Raw genomic sequence first — 19,575 nt, forward strand, 5'->3', positions numbered from 1 at the left:
CCCCCCTTGTGACGCCCCGGCAGGTAACCTCTTACGGTCCTGAGAGATTACTGCAGTCCTGAATACAGTAGCAGAAATGCTGGCAGCTCGTGTTCGGGGTGTAGATATTCTCTCTCGCAGCACGACGGGCAGATGCATGCACTTAACATTAAAAATGTATCTGATGCACTTTATTAGCTTTAAAGCAGTAATAAATCCAAAGGCAAACATTTATTATATTGCACCTTATCAATTCTTATATCTGATGGCTGCATTCATTTTCTTTTTCAGGATTTCTTTCTTTTATTTTCATCTGGTGATCCAGCGAGTAAGTCTGTTGTTTTTCAAACGAACAAGCTCTACTGCAGATGTATCATTTCCAGAGATGAGACAAACCATTTAACAGGCGGTTGCTTGCAATGATCAGCTGTTTTCATTCATGTAAAACCTTTATCCCAAAAGGAAACAAAACTGTTTGCTGTAACTAAACTGATTATAAAGTATTTGCGGGAGTTTGGCTTTAATTTATTAATGTATTTAAATCTGCTAGTACATCTAATACTCTCCTCCCCCAAGACTGACAAAGCTGAAGTCCAAGTCTGCCCCCTGTGCTCCTTCATCCAGAGTTGGTGCACTCAATTACAGGAGATGTGTCACTGGCCAGATCACCAAGTAAAAACAGAGGGGGAAAAGCCTAGGGGGAAAAAAAAAAAAAAACGAATGCAGTGACCGCATTATTATTATTATTAGGATTTTATAGCGCCAACAGTTTGCACAAGGCTTTATAACATGAGGGCAGACAGTACACTTACAATACAATTCAATACAGGAGGAATCAGAGGACCCTGTTCATTAGAGCTTACAATCTAATGATTGATAAGCTGCAATATAATACATTTTTTTATTTTGGGTTTAATACTGCTTTAAAGATCTTAACAGGCTTGTCATTAGAATACATTTAGTTTTGATTAGAGTTCTTCTTTAACTACTTCCCGACCTCCCTCCCAAAATGTACTGCGGGCGAGCTGCCGCTGTAGGCAAAGCGATGAACTGGAACATTGCTGCCTACATCCGGGTTCTGTGAGTGTACACAGAAGGAGCCTGTCAGCAAATCCCGGGCCAAAGATTCACAGCTGGGACCTGCTGATCGGCTGGGTGCAATCACAGCCCAGAGCTCTGTGTTGGTGAACAACACAGAGCTCTGTACAGAGGGAGCGATCTGTCAGTTTCTCAACCCTGCAAAGCAGGAATGAGAAACAAAGATCTTTAGTAAAAAGCAGCACACTTTACACACACACAGTATAAATTATTATCACTGATCACTGTATTAATGTCTGTGGCAGTTAGTCAATTCCCCCCCAGCGTTAGTTAGTGTCAGATTACATAGTGAGGTTGAGAAAAGACAACAGTCCATCCAGTTCAACCCATAATGTGTGTGTGTGTGTGTGTTTGCTGCTAACCGTACATTGTATACCCCTGTCTGTTGTGATCGTTAAGGTGCCCATCTAATCATTTTTTGAAACTATCGATGCTCCCTGCTGCTACCACTGCTCGTGGAAGAGAATTCCACATCCTTAACGCTCTAACAGTAAAGAACCCCTTACGTGGTTTAAGGTTAAACCGTTTTTCTTCTAGATTGAGCAACGCACTATTGCAATCCCATTATACAGTGCTTTGCAAAAGTATTCGGCCCCCTTGAACTTTGCGACCTTTTGCCACATTTCAGGCTTCAAACATAAAGATATAAAACTGTAATTGTTTGTGAAGAATCAACAACAAGTGGGACACAATCATGAAGTGGAACGAAATTTATTGGATATTTCAAACTTTGTTAACAAATAAAAAACTGAAAAATTGGGGGTGCAAAATTATTCAGCCCCTTTACTTTCAGTGCAGCAAACTCTCTCCAGAAGTTCAGTGAGGATCTCTGAATGATCCAATGTTGACCAAAATGACTAATGATGATAAATAGAATCCACCTGTGTGTAATCAAGTCTCTGTATAAATGCACCTGCACTGTGATAGTCTCAGAGGTCTGTTTAACCCCTTAAGCCCCGGAGGATTTGGCTGCTAAAAGACCAGGGGGTATTTTGCGATTTGGCACTGCGTGACTTTAACGGACCATTGCGCGGTCGTGCGACGCTGTACCTAAACGAATTTGACGTCCTTTTTTCCCCACAAACAGAGCTTTCTTTTGGTGGTATTTGATCACCTGTGCGATTTTTTGATCATGCGCTATAAACAAAAAAAGAGCGTCAATTTTCGAAAATTAACAATATTTTCACATTTTTTTATATGAAATTCCCCCCCAAAAAAATGTAAAAATCAAAATTTTTTAACATTTTCGGCCAATTTGTTTTATCCTACATATGTTTGGTAAAAAAAAATCGCAAAAAGCGTACTTTGATTGGTTTGCGCAAAAGTTATCGCGATCTTCAATTTTGTTTTGCGGTACTGCGACATTGCGGCGGACAGATCGGACCCTTGACTGACATTTTTGACACTTTTGGGGTTACCAGTGACATTTCTACAGTAATCAGTGCTATACATATGCACTGTTACTGTAAAATTACACGGCAGTGAAGGGGTTAACTTTATTTGAGAGGGAGGGGCTGTGTGTCCCTAGGGGCGTGCTTTCTACTGTGATTGGCTGTGGCTACTAGTGTAGGAACAGTGATCAACGGTCCTACATAGTAGAACCGTCTGATCACTGTTTCTACACAGGGGAGAATGACAGGCGGCTTGTTTACATCAGCCGCCTGACTTTCTCCCTCTGTACCGGCGATCGGTGAGTGACCGGCGGACATCGGGTCCGCCGGTCACACGCACTAACTTCCCTGTGAATGAGCCGTGGCAGGCGCGCGCCCGCTATTGGCTCACAAGGAAGTGACAGGCAAGTGACGTACCGGTACGTCACGCTGCCTGGCCGGGGCTGACCGCCGCAGTATATAGTCGGCAACCGGTTAAAGCTCAGAGAGCATCATGAAGAACAAGGAACACACCAGGCAGGTCCGAGGTACTCTTGTGGAGAAGTTTAAAGCCGGATTTGGATGCAAAACGATTTCCCAAGCTTTAAACATCCCAAGGAGCACTGTGCAAGCGATGATATTGAAATGGAAGGAGTATCAGACCACTGCAAATCTACGAAGACCTGGCCGTCCCTCTAAACTTTCAGCTCATACAAGGAGAAGACTGATCAGAGATGCAGCCAAGAGGCCCATGATCACTCTGGATGAACTGCAGAGATCTACAGCTGAGGTGGGAGACTGTCCATAGGACAACAATCAGTCGTATACTGCACAAATCTGGCCTTTATGGAAGAGTGGAAAGAAGAAAGCCATTTCTTAAAGATATCCATAAAAAAGAGTCGTTTAGAGTTTGCCACAAGCCACCTGGGAGACACACCAAACATGTGGAAGAAGGTGCTCTGGTCAGATGAAACCAAAATCGAACTTTTTGGCAACAATGCAAAACGTTATGTTTGGCGTAAAAGCAACACAGCTCATCACCCTGAACACACCATCCCCACTGTCAAACATGGTGGTGGCAGCATCATGGTTTGGGCCTGCTTTTCTTCAGCAGGGACAGGGAAGATGGTTAAAATTGATGGGAAGATGGATGGAGCCAAATACAGGACCATTCTGGAAGAAAACCTGATGGAGTCTGCAAAAGACCTGAGACTGGGACAGAGATTTGTCTTCCAACAAGACAATGATCCAAAACATAAAGCAAAATCTACAATGGAATGGTTCACAAATAAACATATCCAGGTGTTAGAATGGCCAAGTCAAAGTCCAGACCTGAATCCAATCGAGAATCTGTGGAAAGAACTAAAAACTGCTGTTCACAAACGATCTCCATCCAACCTCACTGATCTCAAGCTGTTTTGCAAGGAGGAATGGGCAAAAATTTCAGTCTCTCGATGTGCAAAACTGATAGAGACATACCCCAAGCGACTTACAGCTGTAATCGCAGCAAAAGGTGGCGCTACAAAGTATTAACTTAAGGGAGCTGAATAATTTTGCATGCCAAATTTTTCAGTTTTTAATTTGTTAAAAAAGTTTGAGATATCCAATAAATTTCATTCCACTTCATGATTGTGTCCCACTTGTTGTTGATTCTTCACAAAAAATTTCAGTTTTATATCTTTATGTTTGAAGCCTGAAATGTGGCAAAAGGTCGCAAAGTTCAAGGGGGCCGAATACTTTCGCAATGCACTGTAAGTCACCGATTCCTGCCATTAGTAATTAAAAAAAAATAAAAAATTCTGGTACATATACAATAGTTTGTTAGCGCTCTAACTTTCATGCAAACCAGTCAATATACACTTATTGGGATAGCACAATACATTTTTGCCCAAAATTTATAAAGAAATTTGATTTTTTACATATTTTTATTGGATATGTTTTGTAGCAGAAAGTAAAAAATATTGTTTTTTTTTCAAAATTTTCGGCTTTTATTTTTTTTGTTTATATCACAAAAAATAAAAAACCCAGTGGCGATCAAATACCACCAAAAGAAAGCTCTATTTATGTAAACAAAAATTATATAAATTTAGTTTGGGTGACTGTGAAATTACCAGTTAAACTAGCTCAGTGCCAAGTAGCAAAAAATGACTTGGTCATGAAGGGGGGGTAAAACCTTTCCGGAGCTGAAGTGGTTCGAGCGGAATTGGACCTAAACCCCCCCCAATGAAAAGTAGGGTATTTATGACAGTAGGGGCCCTATTACTTTATTGGTTTCTTTTGTCATAACTGGTGCTCTCTGCCTTTAGGCATCAATGTACACTGTGCCTCGTATGCCCAGCTCAGTGTACGTTTATTGCACTCTGTGCCGTGTAGGTGTTACACCTGTGCACATAGTTACATAGTTAGTCTGGTTGAAACAAGAAACATCTAGTTCAGCCAATTAAGGGGAAAAAAAAATCAATGCACGGGAGTGATATCACCGTGGCCCAGCCAATGTAAAAAGTAAAAGTGGAGTCAGGTCCCAAGCCTGGTCTAGTAACAGCCAAGCATCTGTAACCAGCGCTGGAGGGGATTGTTTGACAGGTAAGTCTGTGTCAGGAACATTGTGCTAGTCGTCAGGCAAATGCGTGTGCGTATAAACATGTACATATCTTCAGGCATAGAAGCCTAACTGCACTTGCAAGGGCATGCAGACACGCAGACACGTCCACCAAGCGGGCTGTTTAAACCTGAAATCTGCGCAAGCTCCTTGCTGAATGGTCTTCGGTTTTGCTTCTGTGTTCCTGATCCTAATCCTTTTTCTGATCCTGTTATTACCTGGCTTCCACCCCATCTGCTTTTGCATTACTCTAGTCTGCTTCTATGTGCCGTCTATCTCTGTCACCATCCTTGGCCTTGACTACTGACCATGCTTCTGGCCATTGAATACGTACCCCACTGCCCGCTTGTTGCTGACCTTTGCCTGTCTCTGAGTGATCTTGCCTACAACTTTGTTCCTTCCTGCTCGACTGTTACTAGACCAGGCTTGGGACCTGACTCTACTATTAAAGCGGAGTTCCGGCCACCCAAAAAAAATTTCAATGAAAATACCCCCGGGACAGTCAGGGCTAGTACATTCCACAATGGATAGCCTCTGATCTGTCCCAGCTCGCACTTACCTTTTAGAAGAAATACTTACTTTGAAAATTTCTTCTCCAGCGCTGCCATCTCAGGTGTGGGCAGCTGAAGCCAGCGCGATTCTCTTCTGCGTCCTCTTCCCTCCTTTTCGGTCCCACGATGCACTGCGCCGGCCCCGCCGTCACTTCCGGGGCTGCAGCGTCATCCCTGCACCGCTTCTGGGCATGCCCAGAAGCTGTTCAGCAAGGTATGACGTGCCTGCACCGGAACTGATGTTGGGGCCGGTGCAGGCGCATTGATTCCTGGGAGCGATGACGTTCAGCTGCCAGGAATCATTGCAAAGCGGAAGTGACGGCGCCGGCCGTGGCCGCCGAGGGTGAAAGTGGAAGAAAGGTGAGTATATTTTTCTGCAATTATAAGGTAAAAAAAAAAACTAAAAAAAAGATAAAAAAAAATCGTAATTATCCATTTCTGTTTCAGGTGACCATAAGCAAGCGGATGGCCCAAAACCGACTATGTCGATTTTGGGGCCGGAACTCCGCTTTAACTGAACTTGGCAAATCCATGGTGTACAACCAGCTATACCCTTGTATTAGCCAGATACCTGTACTCTGAGGCTCCAGCCAACATCTCTGGCACCCTGGCACTTGTGTCTTTCCATCACCTCTGCAGACTCTGTCTCTACCACCAAGGGTGCTCGGACGGGAACTGTGCAAGAGGCCAATACTTGTTATCTCAGCCTCCGCATAAAGGTACTTGACACTCCACCATAATGTGCTAATATGTGGTGCATACTAGCATACCTCCCAACCATAGGTGTGCACAGCCTATTGCATTAAGGTGAACGCCCCTAAGCTCAAACACATGTGTGTGTGTACAGTATATATACTGACAGTGTCAGTAGGACAGAGTTTGGTGTCAGTAGGGCAGTGGATGGTATCAGTAGTTTTTATTTTTATTATATTATTTTATTATTTATTATATTCATTTTTACTATGTTTTTAGGAGCCCCATCAGGGGGTTTTTGTGAATCATTCTGGAGTCTAAACAGGGGCAATCTGCGCCACAAAGGGTGATTAGGGTGTGCCCAGGCACACCTGGCAAACCCTGTGTGCACGCCTATGCTCCCAACTTTTTGAGATGGGAACAGGGGACACCTATTAGCAAAAGTATGTAGGCATAGGACACACCACCATCATGCCCCATTAAAGGAGAATATACCATAAAAAATTATTAGTTAAACCCACAAGTGCTTTTTTCTTCCTTTATATTGGCTTTTGAAATTTACAAATGCAACAATCTAGAAATTGGATGAAAAGTTTAGCACTTGGAAACACTTTTTGAAAGAAAAAAAGTGCATTTTATATACAACTATATAGATCAGACCAAAATAAGGGACAAATAAGGAGGAAATAGGGACAGAGGGACTTTGTTCCAGACCAGAAACCCCCTCGAAATCTGAGACAGTGGGGAGCTATGATACTAGCACATTATGGCTAACAGCTCCTGGGGAGGTTCATTCCGCTTTAAGCCCCTGTGAGAGTGTATAGCAGCGTCTATAGATTCCTCTGGAGGTGCTCCAGCTCCCGGCTCTGTTTGTTTGAAGAGTATCTGCCACCCTAATCACTAAATTAGCTGGCTAGCCCTCTTCCATTCATCATGCTGCTCCTGCATCTGGACTGCTGCAGATACGTTGCCTGTGATGACTCACATATGATAAATTGAAAGCTCCTTTTCCCTTCTTCAAAGTGGCCGCCTCTAATTGTTACTATTCTGAGTGAGGGGCAGCACAGGTGAAACATATGTTCTACATGCACTCTAATTACATAGTGTCAGGACTGGAGAACGCAGCCACCAGGTGGGTCCGCAGTGGGCCGAGGGGTCTGATGTACACCAGGTGAGGGGGGGGGGGAGTATAACGTACACCAGGAGGGGGAGGAGGGGGAGGAGGGGGATAGGTATAATGTATAGCAGGGGGGGGGTGATGGACACCAGGTGAGGGGGGAGTATAATGTACACCAGGAGGGGGAGGAGGGGGGATAGGTATAATGTATAGTGGGGGGGGGGGGTGAGGTACACCAGGTGAGGGGGGGGGGGGTAGGTGATAGGTATAATGTATAGCGGGGGGGGGGGGATTTACACCAGAGAGTATAATGTAAACCCGGAGGGGGGATAGGTATAATGTATAGCAGGGGGGTAATGTACACCAGATGGGGGGGATTATGTACGCCAGGAGGGGGGATAGGTATAATGTATAGCAGGGGGGGGGGGTAATGTACACCAGGTGAGGGGGAGTATAATGTACACAAGGAGGGGGGATAGGTATAATGTATAGCAGGGGGGTAATGTACACCAGGTGAGGGGGTTATGTTGTACAACAGGAGGGGGAATAGGTATACTGTATAGCAGGGGGGCAATATACACCAGATGAGGGGGGTATAATGTACGCCAGGAGGGGGGGATAGCTATAATGTTTAGCAGGGGGTAATGTACACCAGATGAGGGGGGGTATAATGTATGCCAGGAGGGGGGATAGCTGAAATGTTTAGGTGGGGGGTAATGTACACCAGGTGAGGGGGGGGGGTATAATGTATGCCAGGAGGGGGATAGCTGAAATGTTTAGCGGGGGGGGGGGTAATGTACACCAGGTGAGGGGGGGTATAAGGTAATATGTGTTGGGGGGGGGGGAAATGTACACCAGGTGAGGGCGGGGGGTGTAATGTACGCCAGGAGGGAGGAAAGGTATAATGTATAGGGGGGTAATGTATACCAGGGGGGGGGGGTATAATGTACACCAGGAGGGGGGATAGGTATAATGTATAGAATGGTGGGTAATGTATACCAGAGGGGGGGGGGTATAATGTATGCCACATGGGCGTCCGAATGGGGGGGCAAGGGGGGGGAGGCAAGTGCCCTGGAATCTCAAACCCCCCCCCCCCCCTTAAAGTGGTTATTAAGCCACTTTATACTATCCTGTCTGGTCTGTTTAATAATCCTGTGTGTCCGTGCCGCTGTGTATGTGTTTTTGTTTTAAAAAAGCCATTCTTTACCAGTTTTCAGAGCGCTGATTGCCGCTCACGTGACCTGCCGGCTCTCTCCTCTCCCTGTCTGACAGCTGCCTGCAGCGGTTGGGGCTGAGGATTCCCCACTGACGTCAGTCGGGAGGGGAGGAGGAGAGGCCGAGAGGAGGAGCGGCGATCAGCGTTTTGAAAACTGGTAAAGAGCGGCTTATTTTTCCCCTTTAAAAATAAATACTCGCGAGTCGCAGCTTGCGCGGTGACTGACAGCAGCAGCCGCATGGACCCCTGTCCTCAGCCCCAGGCCCCGGGGCTATCATTTCAGGAGAGGGGGAGCCCGGAGAAAGGAAATTGAGGAAATTTGGGGCCCTGTGCACAGAGGCACGGCACGTGACGTCACAGCATGTACTGAACAGACACGTAACAGAGAGGGTCAGCTTTGCTTTTACATCAGGTTTCACAAACCTTTGAATGCCTGCGCTTTATGTGATAATGACTAAGCCACTCCCCTTCATGACATTATTGAAAAGGGGCGGAGCAATGACTGACCTTGAAATTATGCCAGGAGGGGGGATAGGTATAATGTATAGGGGGGTAATGTACACCCGATGAGGGGTGTATAATGTACACCAAGAGGGGGGGGTAGGTATAATGTAAAGCGGGGGGGTAATGTACACCAGGTGAGGGGGGGTACAAAGTAAAGTGTGTGGGGGGTGTAACGTACACCGGGTGAGGGGGGTGGGTATGATGTAAAGCAGGAGTTGGGTAATGTACACCAGGTGAGGGGGGGGGTACAAAGTAAAGTGTGTGGGGGGTGTAACGTACACTGGGTGAGGGGGGTGGGTATGATATAAAGCAGGAGTTGGGTAATGTACACCAGGTGAGGGGGGGTACAAAGTAAAGTGTGTGGGGGGTGTAACGTACATCGGGTGAGGGGGTTGGGTATGATGTAAAGCAGGAGTTGGGTAATGTACACCAGGTGAGGGTGGGTACAAAGTAAAGTGTGTGGGGGGTGTAACGTACACCGGGTGAGGGGGGGTGGATATGATGTAAAGCAGGAGTTGGGTAATGTACACCAGGTGAGGGGGGGTACAAAGTAAAGTGTGTGGGAGGTGTAACGTACATCGGGTGAGGGGGTTGGGTATGATGTAAAGCAGGATTTGGGTAATGTACACCAGGTGAGGGGGGGTACAAAGTAAAGTGTGTGGGGGGGTGTAACGTACACTGGGTGAGGGGGGTGGGTATGATGTAAAGCAGGAGTTGGGTAATGTACACCAGGTGAGGGGGGGTACAAAGTAAAGTGTGTGGGGGGTGTAACGTACACCGGGTGAGGGGGGGTGGGTATGATGTAAAGCAGGAGTTGGGTAATGTACACCAGGGGAGGAAGGGTATAACGTACGCCAGGAGGGGGGAAAGGTATAATGTATAGGGAGGGTAATGTATACCAGAGGAGAGGGAGGTATAATGTAAACCAGGAGGGGGGAAAGGTATTATGTATAGGTGGGGTAATGTACACCAGGCGAGGGGATAGGTATAATGCAGTGGCGGAACTACCAGGGGTGATGCAGTCGCACTTGCGACTGGGCCCTGGCGTTCTGCCACTGAAGGGGGGCCTGCTCGCCCCCGTTTTCCCACCTTGAGGGGCCCGCCCGTGCTGCTGTTTAGGTAGAGGCATAACTTGAACCTTCAGGGCCCCGATGCAAGAAACCGTGAAGGCCCCCCCCAGACCCCTGGCCGAGGGCCCTTCCCTTCAAGCCTGGGACTCTTCACACTGATCCTGGGGCCCTTTACTCTTGTTGCGGACCCTTTTCACAAGTTCTGCAGTGGGCCCCCTTCCTGCAATCTTGGGGCATCCCCACGGTGGTGGAATGCCAGGGCCCGGTCGCAAGTGTGACCTTTGCGATCCTGGAAGTTCACCCACTGGTGTCAGTAGTTTTTATTTTTTGGTATTTTAATTGTATTATTTTTTATCATTTTATGTTATTTTATTTACAATGTCACTGACTATGACTCTGTCCATTCAGAAAAGGAAGGAGCTGATAAATTACATATTTACCGACCCCTTCCTGGCTCCTGGAGGTACAGCGTTTCGTGCAGCCGAGCCAGCCTGCCACAGTATATCTGCGGCACGGACGGTTGGCAAGTGGTTAAAGGGATGAGGTGGCAACCCTGTCTGGGCGTCTTCCAGCAAGGAAATGAGGCTTTATCTGACTTACCGCAGCTTCTAACGCACATGGTGAGATGCTCACAGTGTGCAGTGAAATCGGAGTAAGTAATTTCAGTAGAGGAGATGAGTCTGTATGACTGTGCTAAACTGAAGGGAAGAAGAGAGTTCAGATTAAGGCTACATTCACACCTGAGCGTAGCGTTTTTCGCGCGTTTTTTACCGCGATTTTACCGCGATTTTTACCGCGATTTTTGTGCAGGCGTTTTTAGATTGAATAGAGATCAATGGAAAACGCCTGTAATCTGCCCAAAAAGAAGCTCATGTACTGTTTTGAGCGTTGGGCGTTTTGTATACAGCTTCAAAACGCTCAGATGTGAACAGGGGCCATTGAAATGAATAGGATTTGTCTTGTTGGGCGTTTTGAGAGCTGATCCTAGAGCAGAAAAACGCCCCAAAAACGCCCCAAAACGCCTAGATGTGAACGGAGCCTAAAGGTTTACTTGTAAAAAAAAAAAAATGTATACAAATAATTACAAACAACATAAAACATTCGTTTATAAACATGTAACCTTCCCAAAGAAGATTCAATCAAAACTTTTCCTTTGGTAGTATTATAAACCAGACTACAAATTCTACCCCTCCGTCCCCTCCATGACTTGTTTTCTTTTGTAATTAATTATTTACAACATGTGTTTGTTAAAGAGAATCATACATTACGTGTTCTGGGGGAAGCTGTAATCAAGATGTATCAAAATGGGCCAGAAATGATTACAGACAAACAAAGCCGATGTAGGAGATGTGAGCCGGGGTCATCAGAGGTGAGCGGGACTCCGACACCATTCCTCATCGCTGATTATCTCCAAAGACTTGGCTTTTGTTGTGGTCATTGTGGTTCCAAAAAATATTACCTGGCCACTGGTGGCTTTAACCACTTCTGGACCGGAAGGATTTTCCCCCTTAATGGCCAGGCCATTTTTTGCGATTCAGCACTATTCACGATTCAGCACGTTTCTATAACTGACAATTGCGTGGTTGTGCGATGCTGTACCCAAATAAAATTGATGTCCTTTTTTCCCCACAAATAGAGATTTCTTTTGGTGGTATTTGATCACCTGTGCAATTTTCATTTTTTGCGCTATAAACAAGAATAAGGTGACAATTCTAAAAAAAATAAATAAAAAAAAAAAAAACAATATTTTTCACTTTCTGCTATATAACATTCCCACTGAAAAAAAAATTAAAAATCAAATTTTTTCATCCTTTCAGGACAATTTGTATTCTGCTACGTATTTTTGGTAAAAAAAAATCCCAATAAGCGTATTTTGATTGGTTTGCGCAAAAGTTATCGCGTCTACAAACTTGGGGGAAGATTTATATCTTTTTTTTATTTATTTATTATTATTTTTACTAGTAATGGCGGCGATCAGCGACCTAATACGGGACTGCGACATTTCCGCGAACAGATCGGACCCCTAACTGACATTTTTGACACTTTTGGGGGGGACCAGTGGCATTACTATAGTAATAAGTGCTAAAAATATGCACTGTTACTGTAATAATAACACTGGCAGGGAAGGGGTTAACCCATGGACAATGAAAGCGTTAAGTGTGAGCCTAGGGGGTGTGGGGGGGATGGGCTTGTAATATCAATACAGAGACCTGTTCAAACAGGAGGATCACAGGAGCTCTGCATTGATTCCAGAGAGAGTAACGGTCTGCTGTGTTTACAACAGCAGACCGCTGTTCTCTCTTCACGGCGGCGATCGCGGGTGCCGGCGGCAATCGTGGTCACGTGGATTGGTTTCCCTGCTGGCGATTTGGCGCGCGTGCGCCCCCAGGATAGCTCCCGCGGATCGCGGTATAGGTACGCCGATTCGCAGGAACTTGCCAACCAGTCGCCCGGCGGCAAGTGGTTAAGGAATGTAATTTTGGTACTGCTACATGCACCTGGAGGAAGCGGAACCCATCGCTGTCTGATGTAACACACATGGAAAACAAAGTAACCCTTCCATAGTAAAGTAGAGCTTTAGACAAAACTTTTTTTTTTTTATTTTGAATTGATAAGGGAAGGTTTTTTTTCACCATCTGTGTCCCATCGCGGAGATTTCCCTTCACTTCCTGTCCCATAGCCAAACAGGAAGTGATGGGAAATCCCTGCAAATTAGGGGAATTCCTTGGGGTCCCCCAGGTCACCAGATCTAGTGCCCCCATTGGAAGATTTCCCCTCTATTACTTTTCTGGGGCCAACCCAAAATCTGGGATTTTCTTTTACTTTCACTTTTAATGATAATGGTAAACAGGACAAATAGAAAGGGTGAATCTCCATAATGAGGACAAAGACAGAAATACAAACTGACAGGGGTTCTAATCCCTCTCCACTAACTAAAAAAAAAAAAAAAAAACTTTTGCCTTTTAGTTATACTTTAACCCCTGTATCGCACGATAATCTGATCATTAGTACACAGCTTTCCTCCGGAATTATCTGGACAACCACAAAGACTTTTATCGTAGGATACCAGATCGTACGATTTTTGTTTAACCACTTGCCGACCGCCCTATAGCACATTTACTGCTACTGGGCAGCCTCGATGCGCAGGATCACGTTTGTTTACGTGATCCTGCACTTCCAAGTATTGGACACAAATGCGCTCCGGTGGCGGCGGCTCGCTCCTGCTGTGACTCTACACAATAAGAGCTAATCAGCGGGTCCCCGGGGACGGCCGGCACCCGCTGAACGTTCTGTGTAAACAAGGCAGATTGCTGTTATGTCAGAACAGAAGGCATGGATCCTGTGTTCCTGTAAAGTAGAGATGGGCCCAGGCATGTTTAGGATCGTAGTCCCAACCCACCTGCCCGATCCCACCAGGAAGCCAACCCTGCACACCGCTAATCACAGGCAGTAAGTGCCGGTTCACACTTGTGCGATTGCGAACGGATGCGATTGCAATCTGAATTTGCAGTGCGAGTTTACCTTGCGTTTCTCAATAGTACCAGCGCGATTGTAATGAAAATTGATTGCGTTGATTATGTTAATTAAGCTCAGAAAGGGTGGAGCTGAGGGGAAAACTAAAACAAAAAATAAGAATTCGCACATAAAAATTCGCACATATCTGAACTGATAATGCGAGTCCAGACCGATTTACATTGATGTCTATGGAGACTAAATTCGCAAAGCAGCGCTGTAAACTCGCACAAGACCCTTTTCATCATCGCATTATATTCGCATCTGAATCGCAACGCATAGATGTGAACGACCTTCGCGAATACAATGTATTTTGGGAATACATGCAAATGAACCAGCATTTGCCGATCTGAGCAGCTGCGGACTGGGAAATGCCTCACTGCCTGTGATTAGCGGTGTGCAGTGTCGGCTTCCAGGCGGGATTGGCGGGATCAGGCAGGTGGGTTGGGACTAGGATCCCTGAACATGCCTGAGCCCATCTCTGCTGTAAAAGAGGAACACAGGATCCATGCCTTCTACTAGTAAAAGCACCTCCCCCCCTACACTGAAAAACCCCCTAGGCATAACCCTTCGATCCCCCCTGATGTTAACCCCTTCCCTGACAGTGTTATTAGTACAGTGACAGTGCATATTTTTAGCACTGATCATTGTATTAGTGTCACTGATCCTCAAAAAAGTGTCATTTAAGTGTCTGACTCATCTGCCGCAATATCGCAGTCCCGTATTAGGTCGTTGATCACCGCCATTACTAGTAAAATAAAAAAAATAAAAATTCCATAAATACATCCCATAGTTTGTAGACGTAATAACTTTTGCACAAACCAATCAATATATGCATATAGGGATTTTATTTACCAGAAATATGTGTCCGAATACATTCTGCCCAAAATTGATGAAGACATTTTTTTAAATTTTTTTTTTTTTCAAAGTTGTCGTTTTTTTGTTGTTTGTAGCGCAAAAAATAAGAAATGCAGAGGTGATCAAATACCACCAAAAGAAAGCTCTGAAAAAGGACTTAGGCTCGGTTCACATATATGCGATGCGGGGAGGCTGCGAATCCGCAGCCTTTTCCCGCATCGCACACGCACCCCCGGCAGTTCACACTGCCATATGCGATACGCTGGGGGTGTCAATGTAATCTTAACGACACCCCCAGTTTGATCGCATATCGCAGTGCGTTCGTGCAGTTCGCACAGGATCGGATCGCACAAGTGTGAACCGCTGTGCGATCCGATCCTGATGCGGCTAGAAAAAAGGGTCCTGTGCGTGTTTGGAGCGGCTGCGGTGCGAATTTAGCCATACAAACTGTATGGCTAAACTCGCACTGCACAGCCGATCGCATGTAATGTCGGAGCAGTGCGCTCCGACATTACATGCGAACCCCGCACACGCACAAGTGTGAACCGGGGCTAAGGGACATTTTATTTGGGTACAGCATCACACAACCGTGCAATTGTCAGTTACAGTAACACGTGGCCTATCGAAAAAATGGTTTGGTCATTAAGGGGGTAAACCTTCCGGAGCTAAAGTGATTGATCAGTACAGTTTTCATCCGAAAATACAATACAAAACATTACTTCAATTCCAAATTTTTATTCTGTCATGCAAGATATTTTGTAACCTCTTCATTTTCAATATGAGATTAGCATGCAAAAAAAAAAAAACAAAACGGACAATTATTTGACAAACATTTCCGGCGTGTCCAGAAAAGCAACAAAACATACACTATAATACCAAAAGTTTTGGAACGCCTGCCTTTACAACCAAATAAACTTTAATGGCATCCCAGTCTTAGTCTGTAGGGTTCAATATTGAGTTGGCCCACCCTTTGCAGCTATAACAGCTTCAATTCTTCTGGGATGGCTGCCCACAAGGTTTAGGAGTGTGTCTATGGGAATGTTTGGCCATTCTTCCAGAAGCACATTTGTGAGGATGGAAGAAGGCCTGGCTCGCAGTCTCCACTCTAATTATTCCCAAAGGTGTTCTTTTGGGTTGAGGTCAGGACTCTGTGCAGGCCAGTCAAGTTCCTCCACCCCAAACACGCCTTCCCAGAAGAGTTGAAGCTGTTATAGCTGCAAAGGGTGGGCCAACTCAATATTGAACCCTACGGACTAAGACTGGGATGGCAATAAAGTTGATGTGCGTGTAAAGGCAGGCATCCCAATACTTTTGGTAATATAGAGTATATCATGCTTGTGGTGCCATTATTTCTCAATGGCACCCCTAAGACCCCGTTCACATATGAGCTTTTTTCAGCCCAAAGCTTGACGTTCAGAAACACTCATCAAGCAAAATGTCATTCATTTCAATGGCTCCTGTTCACATTTGAGTGTTTTGTTGCCTGTAGCAAAAAGCCTGTTGCTCAAAAAAGTGCATGGGAAATGGAAATGCCTTAAAAAAGCAACATGACCTTTTTTCAAATGCTTTGTCGTGTGATTTTCTGCTCAAACTGCAGCTCTCTGCCCCTTTTTCAGCAGCACTCCACACTTTTCAGTTGAAAAACGCCTAAAAAAGTACCTATAATATTTGCAAATCTACTAAAACAAAACACTCACAAGCGCCTGAAAACGCTCAGCTGAGTGTAAATGTAGCATAATGCATGTAGCAGTCCCGCGTTTTGTCACATGTCAAAATGTGCGAAAAACAGCAAAAGGTGCAACGTAAAACATACTTGGCTCAGTGCCTAAAAGGTACTTGAGCTACTTGAAGTGTTTGTTACACTTAGGGCACCCCAATCAAGTGAATAGGCTGCCCTATGCATGACACCCAGAAACACATGAAAACATGCAAAAACAAGTAAGGGAACGTGCATTCTTGCTATGCCTAGTGTGATTGGGGTCTAAAGGAGGGTTACATAGTTGCTAAAATTCTCAAAACATTTTTGGGGACACTTTTTTCTGTAGGCAGTATTTAAATTACGGGTGGCACATTTATTTGTAGGCATGGTATAGCTTTAGTGGAAAAAAATTGGCGTATTTTAAATTATGCTAAATATTGGGTGTGGCCTAAAAGGGGGTGTAATAAAGAAGAGAAGACTTACATAGTAGAGAATGTGGTGATATATAGGGAAAGAAAGGGGAGAAAGAGGGAGGGAGAGAGAAATAAAGAGGGAAGGAGATAGAAAGAGAAAGAAAAAAAGACAGAGGAATGGGGGGAGAGAGAAGGAAAGGAAAAGCGAAGCAAAGAAAGCAAGAGAGATGGAGGGAGCGAGAAAGAAAGAGGAATGGAGGAAGAGAGAAAAAAAGGGAGATGAAGGGAAAAAGAAAAAAGAAAAATAAAGAAAGAAAGAGGGACGGAGGACGAGAGAAAAAAAAGAAAGAGGGACAGAGGGAGAGAGAAAGAAAGAAAGAAAGAAAGAAAGAAAGAAAGAAAGAAAGAGAAAGAAAGAGGGATGGAGGGAGAGAGAAAGAAAGACGGATGGAGGGAGGGAGAGAGAAAAGAAAAAAAGGAGGGATGGAGGGAGAGAGAAAGAAAGAAAGAAAGAAAGAAAGAAAGAAAGAAAGAAAGAAAGAAAGAAAGAAAGAAAGAAAGAAAGAAAGAAAGAAAGAAAGAAAGAAAGAAAGAAAGAAAGAAACTTGCTTTCCCTATTGTTTGCGTATTGAGATAATGCATATTCCATGTACTTCAAGGGATCAGTGTTTTCCAGACAATTTGTTTGGGGTACTGGGTGGGTGCAGACATTGGAAGGGCCCGAGGAACACAACCTACCTTAGAGAGGTTGGAAAATTCCTCTCTCAGCCTCCTAGGCTCCTCTTATGTCTAAGTCACCATGTGTCTATTAGGGACACAGGGTGACCAAGAAGCCCAGTCTGGCCTGCCCAAACCAGTCTTCCACAGACAGATCAGCTATAAGAGCTCCATGCGCCTTGCCAGGACAAACTTACAGACTATGTGAAACTTTGTCAAGGAAGCTACCATGATGGATTGACTCTTTGGGACTTGTTACCCGACTAACTCAGGCACAGACCAGTTAGAGTTCTGGTACCTGTTTAGTCTACCTTTGGGGAGAAGATATGTGATGGTATTCACCGTCACTGGGAGTGAAAGACAGATACTTAATAGTTTGAATCGCTTTAAGTGGGACAGTAATATTTGTCAGCTGTTTGATTCTGAACATGTTCATTGAAAGAGCTAATCACATTGGCTTCTGTTCCATGTCCTTCAATGTTAGAGACTGGCTTTCCCTATTGTTTGCGTATTGAGATAATGCGTATTCCATATACTTCAATGTAGGGGGCGGACAGACTGTCATTGGCAGTCTTGTCCTATTGTCTGTTTTGAGATGAATGTGTATTGTTTTAAGTCTGCCTGTTCCATTGTTAAATGTTAATGACCTCACATTGTTCTGTCCAGATGGCTAGATAATTAGTTCAGGTTAGATCTGTTTCTGTATGCAATTTCATGTGCATATGATAATGTAATCAGGCAGAGGGGAGGGATGTATGGGAGTGACTGAGTGGATTGTGAATTTAATGTCCTGTTCCCCACAAGGTCCACCGGGCGGTAACATTGTGGGGGAAAACTGTATAAAAGAGTAGCTGAACCATTAAACTTAGAGTTCTACTTCACCCTCAATCTAGAGTCCTGTCTCTTATTGGGGGAATCTGCTACAAGGGATTGCTATGCTCTTCATACTTCCTTGAATATTCACTAAGCTCTTGTAAGAGCTTGTTCCTGCTTCACCTCTGGGGAAAGAGAGGTTCACCCACTGGAACCTGGAGCCTTTTCGTAGGTCCAGGGTGGGTAAAAGGCGGTGAGACCCCAACCAAGCTGTGGCGGTTCGTGAGGTCTGAGGTGGTTATGGTGTCTGGTGGAGTGCTTGGAGCCCTCGGGAAGCACTATGAGCATCCGTCAATGGAGGTACCCAGTCGGGGTGCCAGTTGATCCCTTACAGAAAGAAAGAAAGGGATGGAGGGAGAGAGAAAGATAGGACAAAGCCTAGACCGAGACATGGGTCTGAATTCCTTGAATGTACCAGGCAAATGGGGACTTTTAGCAACTATGGTGTTATAACACCAATTCATCTTTTATTTTGTGCTCCACGGATCCGCAAGGGGAAGTTATGCAATGATGCTGTAGCTCCGCCATAGGCGTTTCATCACAATGACGTCATCAGGAACAGCCAAACTGCAGCACGTAGGGCTGAGCTACAGCATCATTGCATCACTTCCGGTTGTGGGTCAATGGAGCGCATCGCGTCCCGGACTTCCTGGTTTTAAATGCTGTTTGATTTTTAGGCAAATGTAAGTGTATTAATATTTTTTCTAATAAAAAATGGATTATGGAATTACACTATGGAGATTGTTCTTTGATATTTACATATATGTTTGAGTTTGCTGGGGTAGTGGAAGCAAGGACAAGGAAAGACACCTTTGAGTTTGTCCAGTATACCCATATACAGCCAGGTGGTGTTATGAATGCTGGCTACCCCCTTGAGGGGAGAGTTTTCTGGTGAGTGAAGCAACAAGAGGGGGAGACACCGGGCACACCACATGTCATTTGGGGATTTCTTCTTGTTGCGACACGAGGAACAAGTGTTTTTATAGCAGCATTATAATAAGGACTTATACTATGGACACATGATGTCTTGTATGATTTGTGGAGCACCATACTAAGGACGCATAATTACTGTTATTTTATATTTATCCTTTCACCAAAGATTTCAAAAATTGGAGCACCAGTCACTTTATATGCTATTTGCACCAATTACTCCTACTTGGAGTCATTATTTACTTTGTGTACTATATTGTGTTTTTTTCTGCATAGCTAATACATAAGTTTTTTATATATATAAGGATTTTATTAGGCACGTATTATTTAAAGCAGCGCCACACCCACTTTTAAAACCAGAGGTGTAACTAGAAC

Source organism: Pelophylax lessonae (assembly GCF_965119305.1).
Source record: "Pelophylax lessonae genome assembly, chromosome: 2".
Classification (NCBI taxonomy): Eukaryota; Metazoa; Chordata; class Amphibia; order Anura; family Ranidae; genus Pelophylax; species Pelophylax lessonae.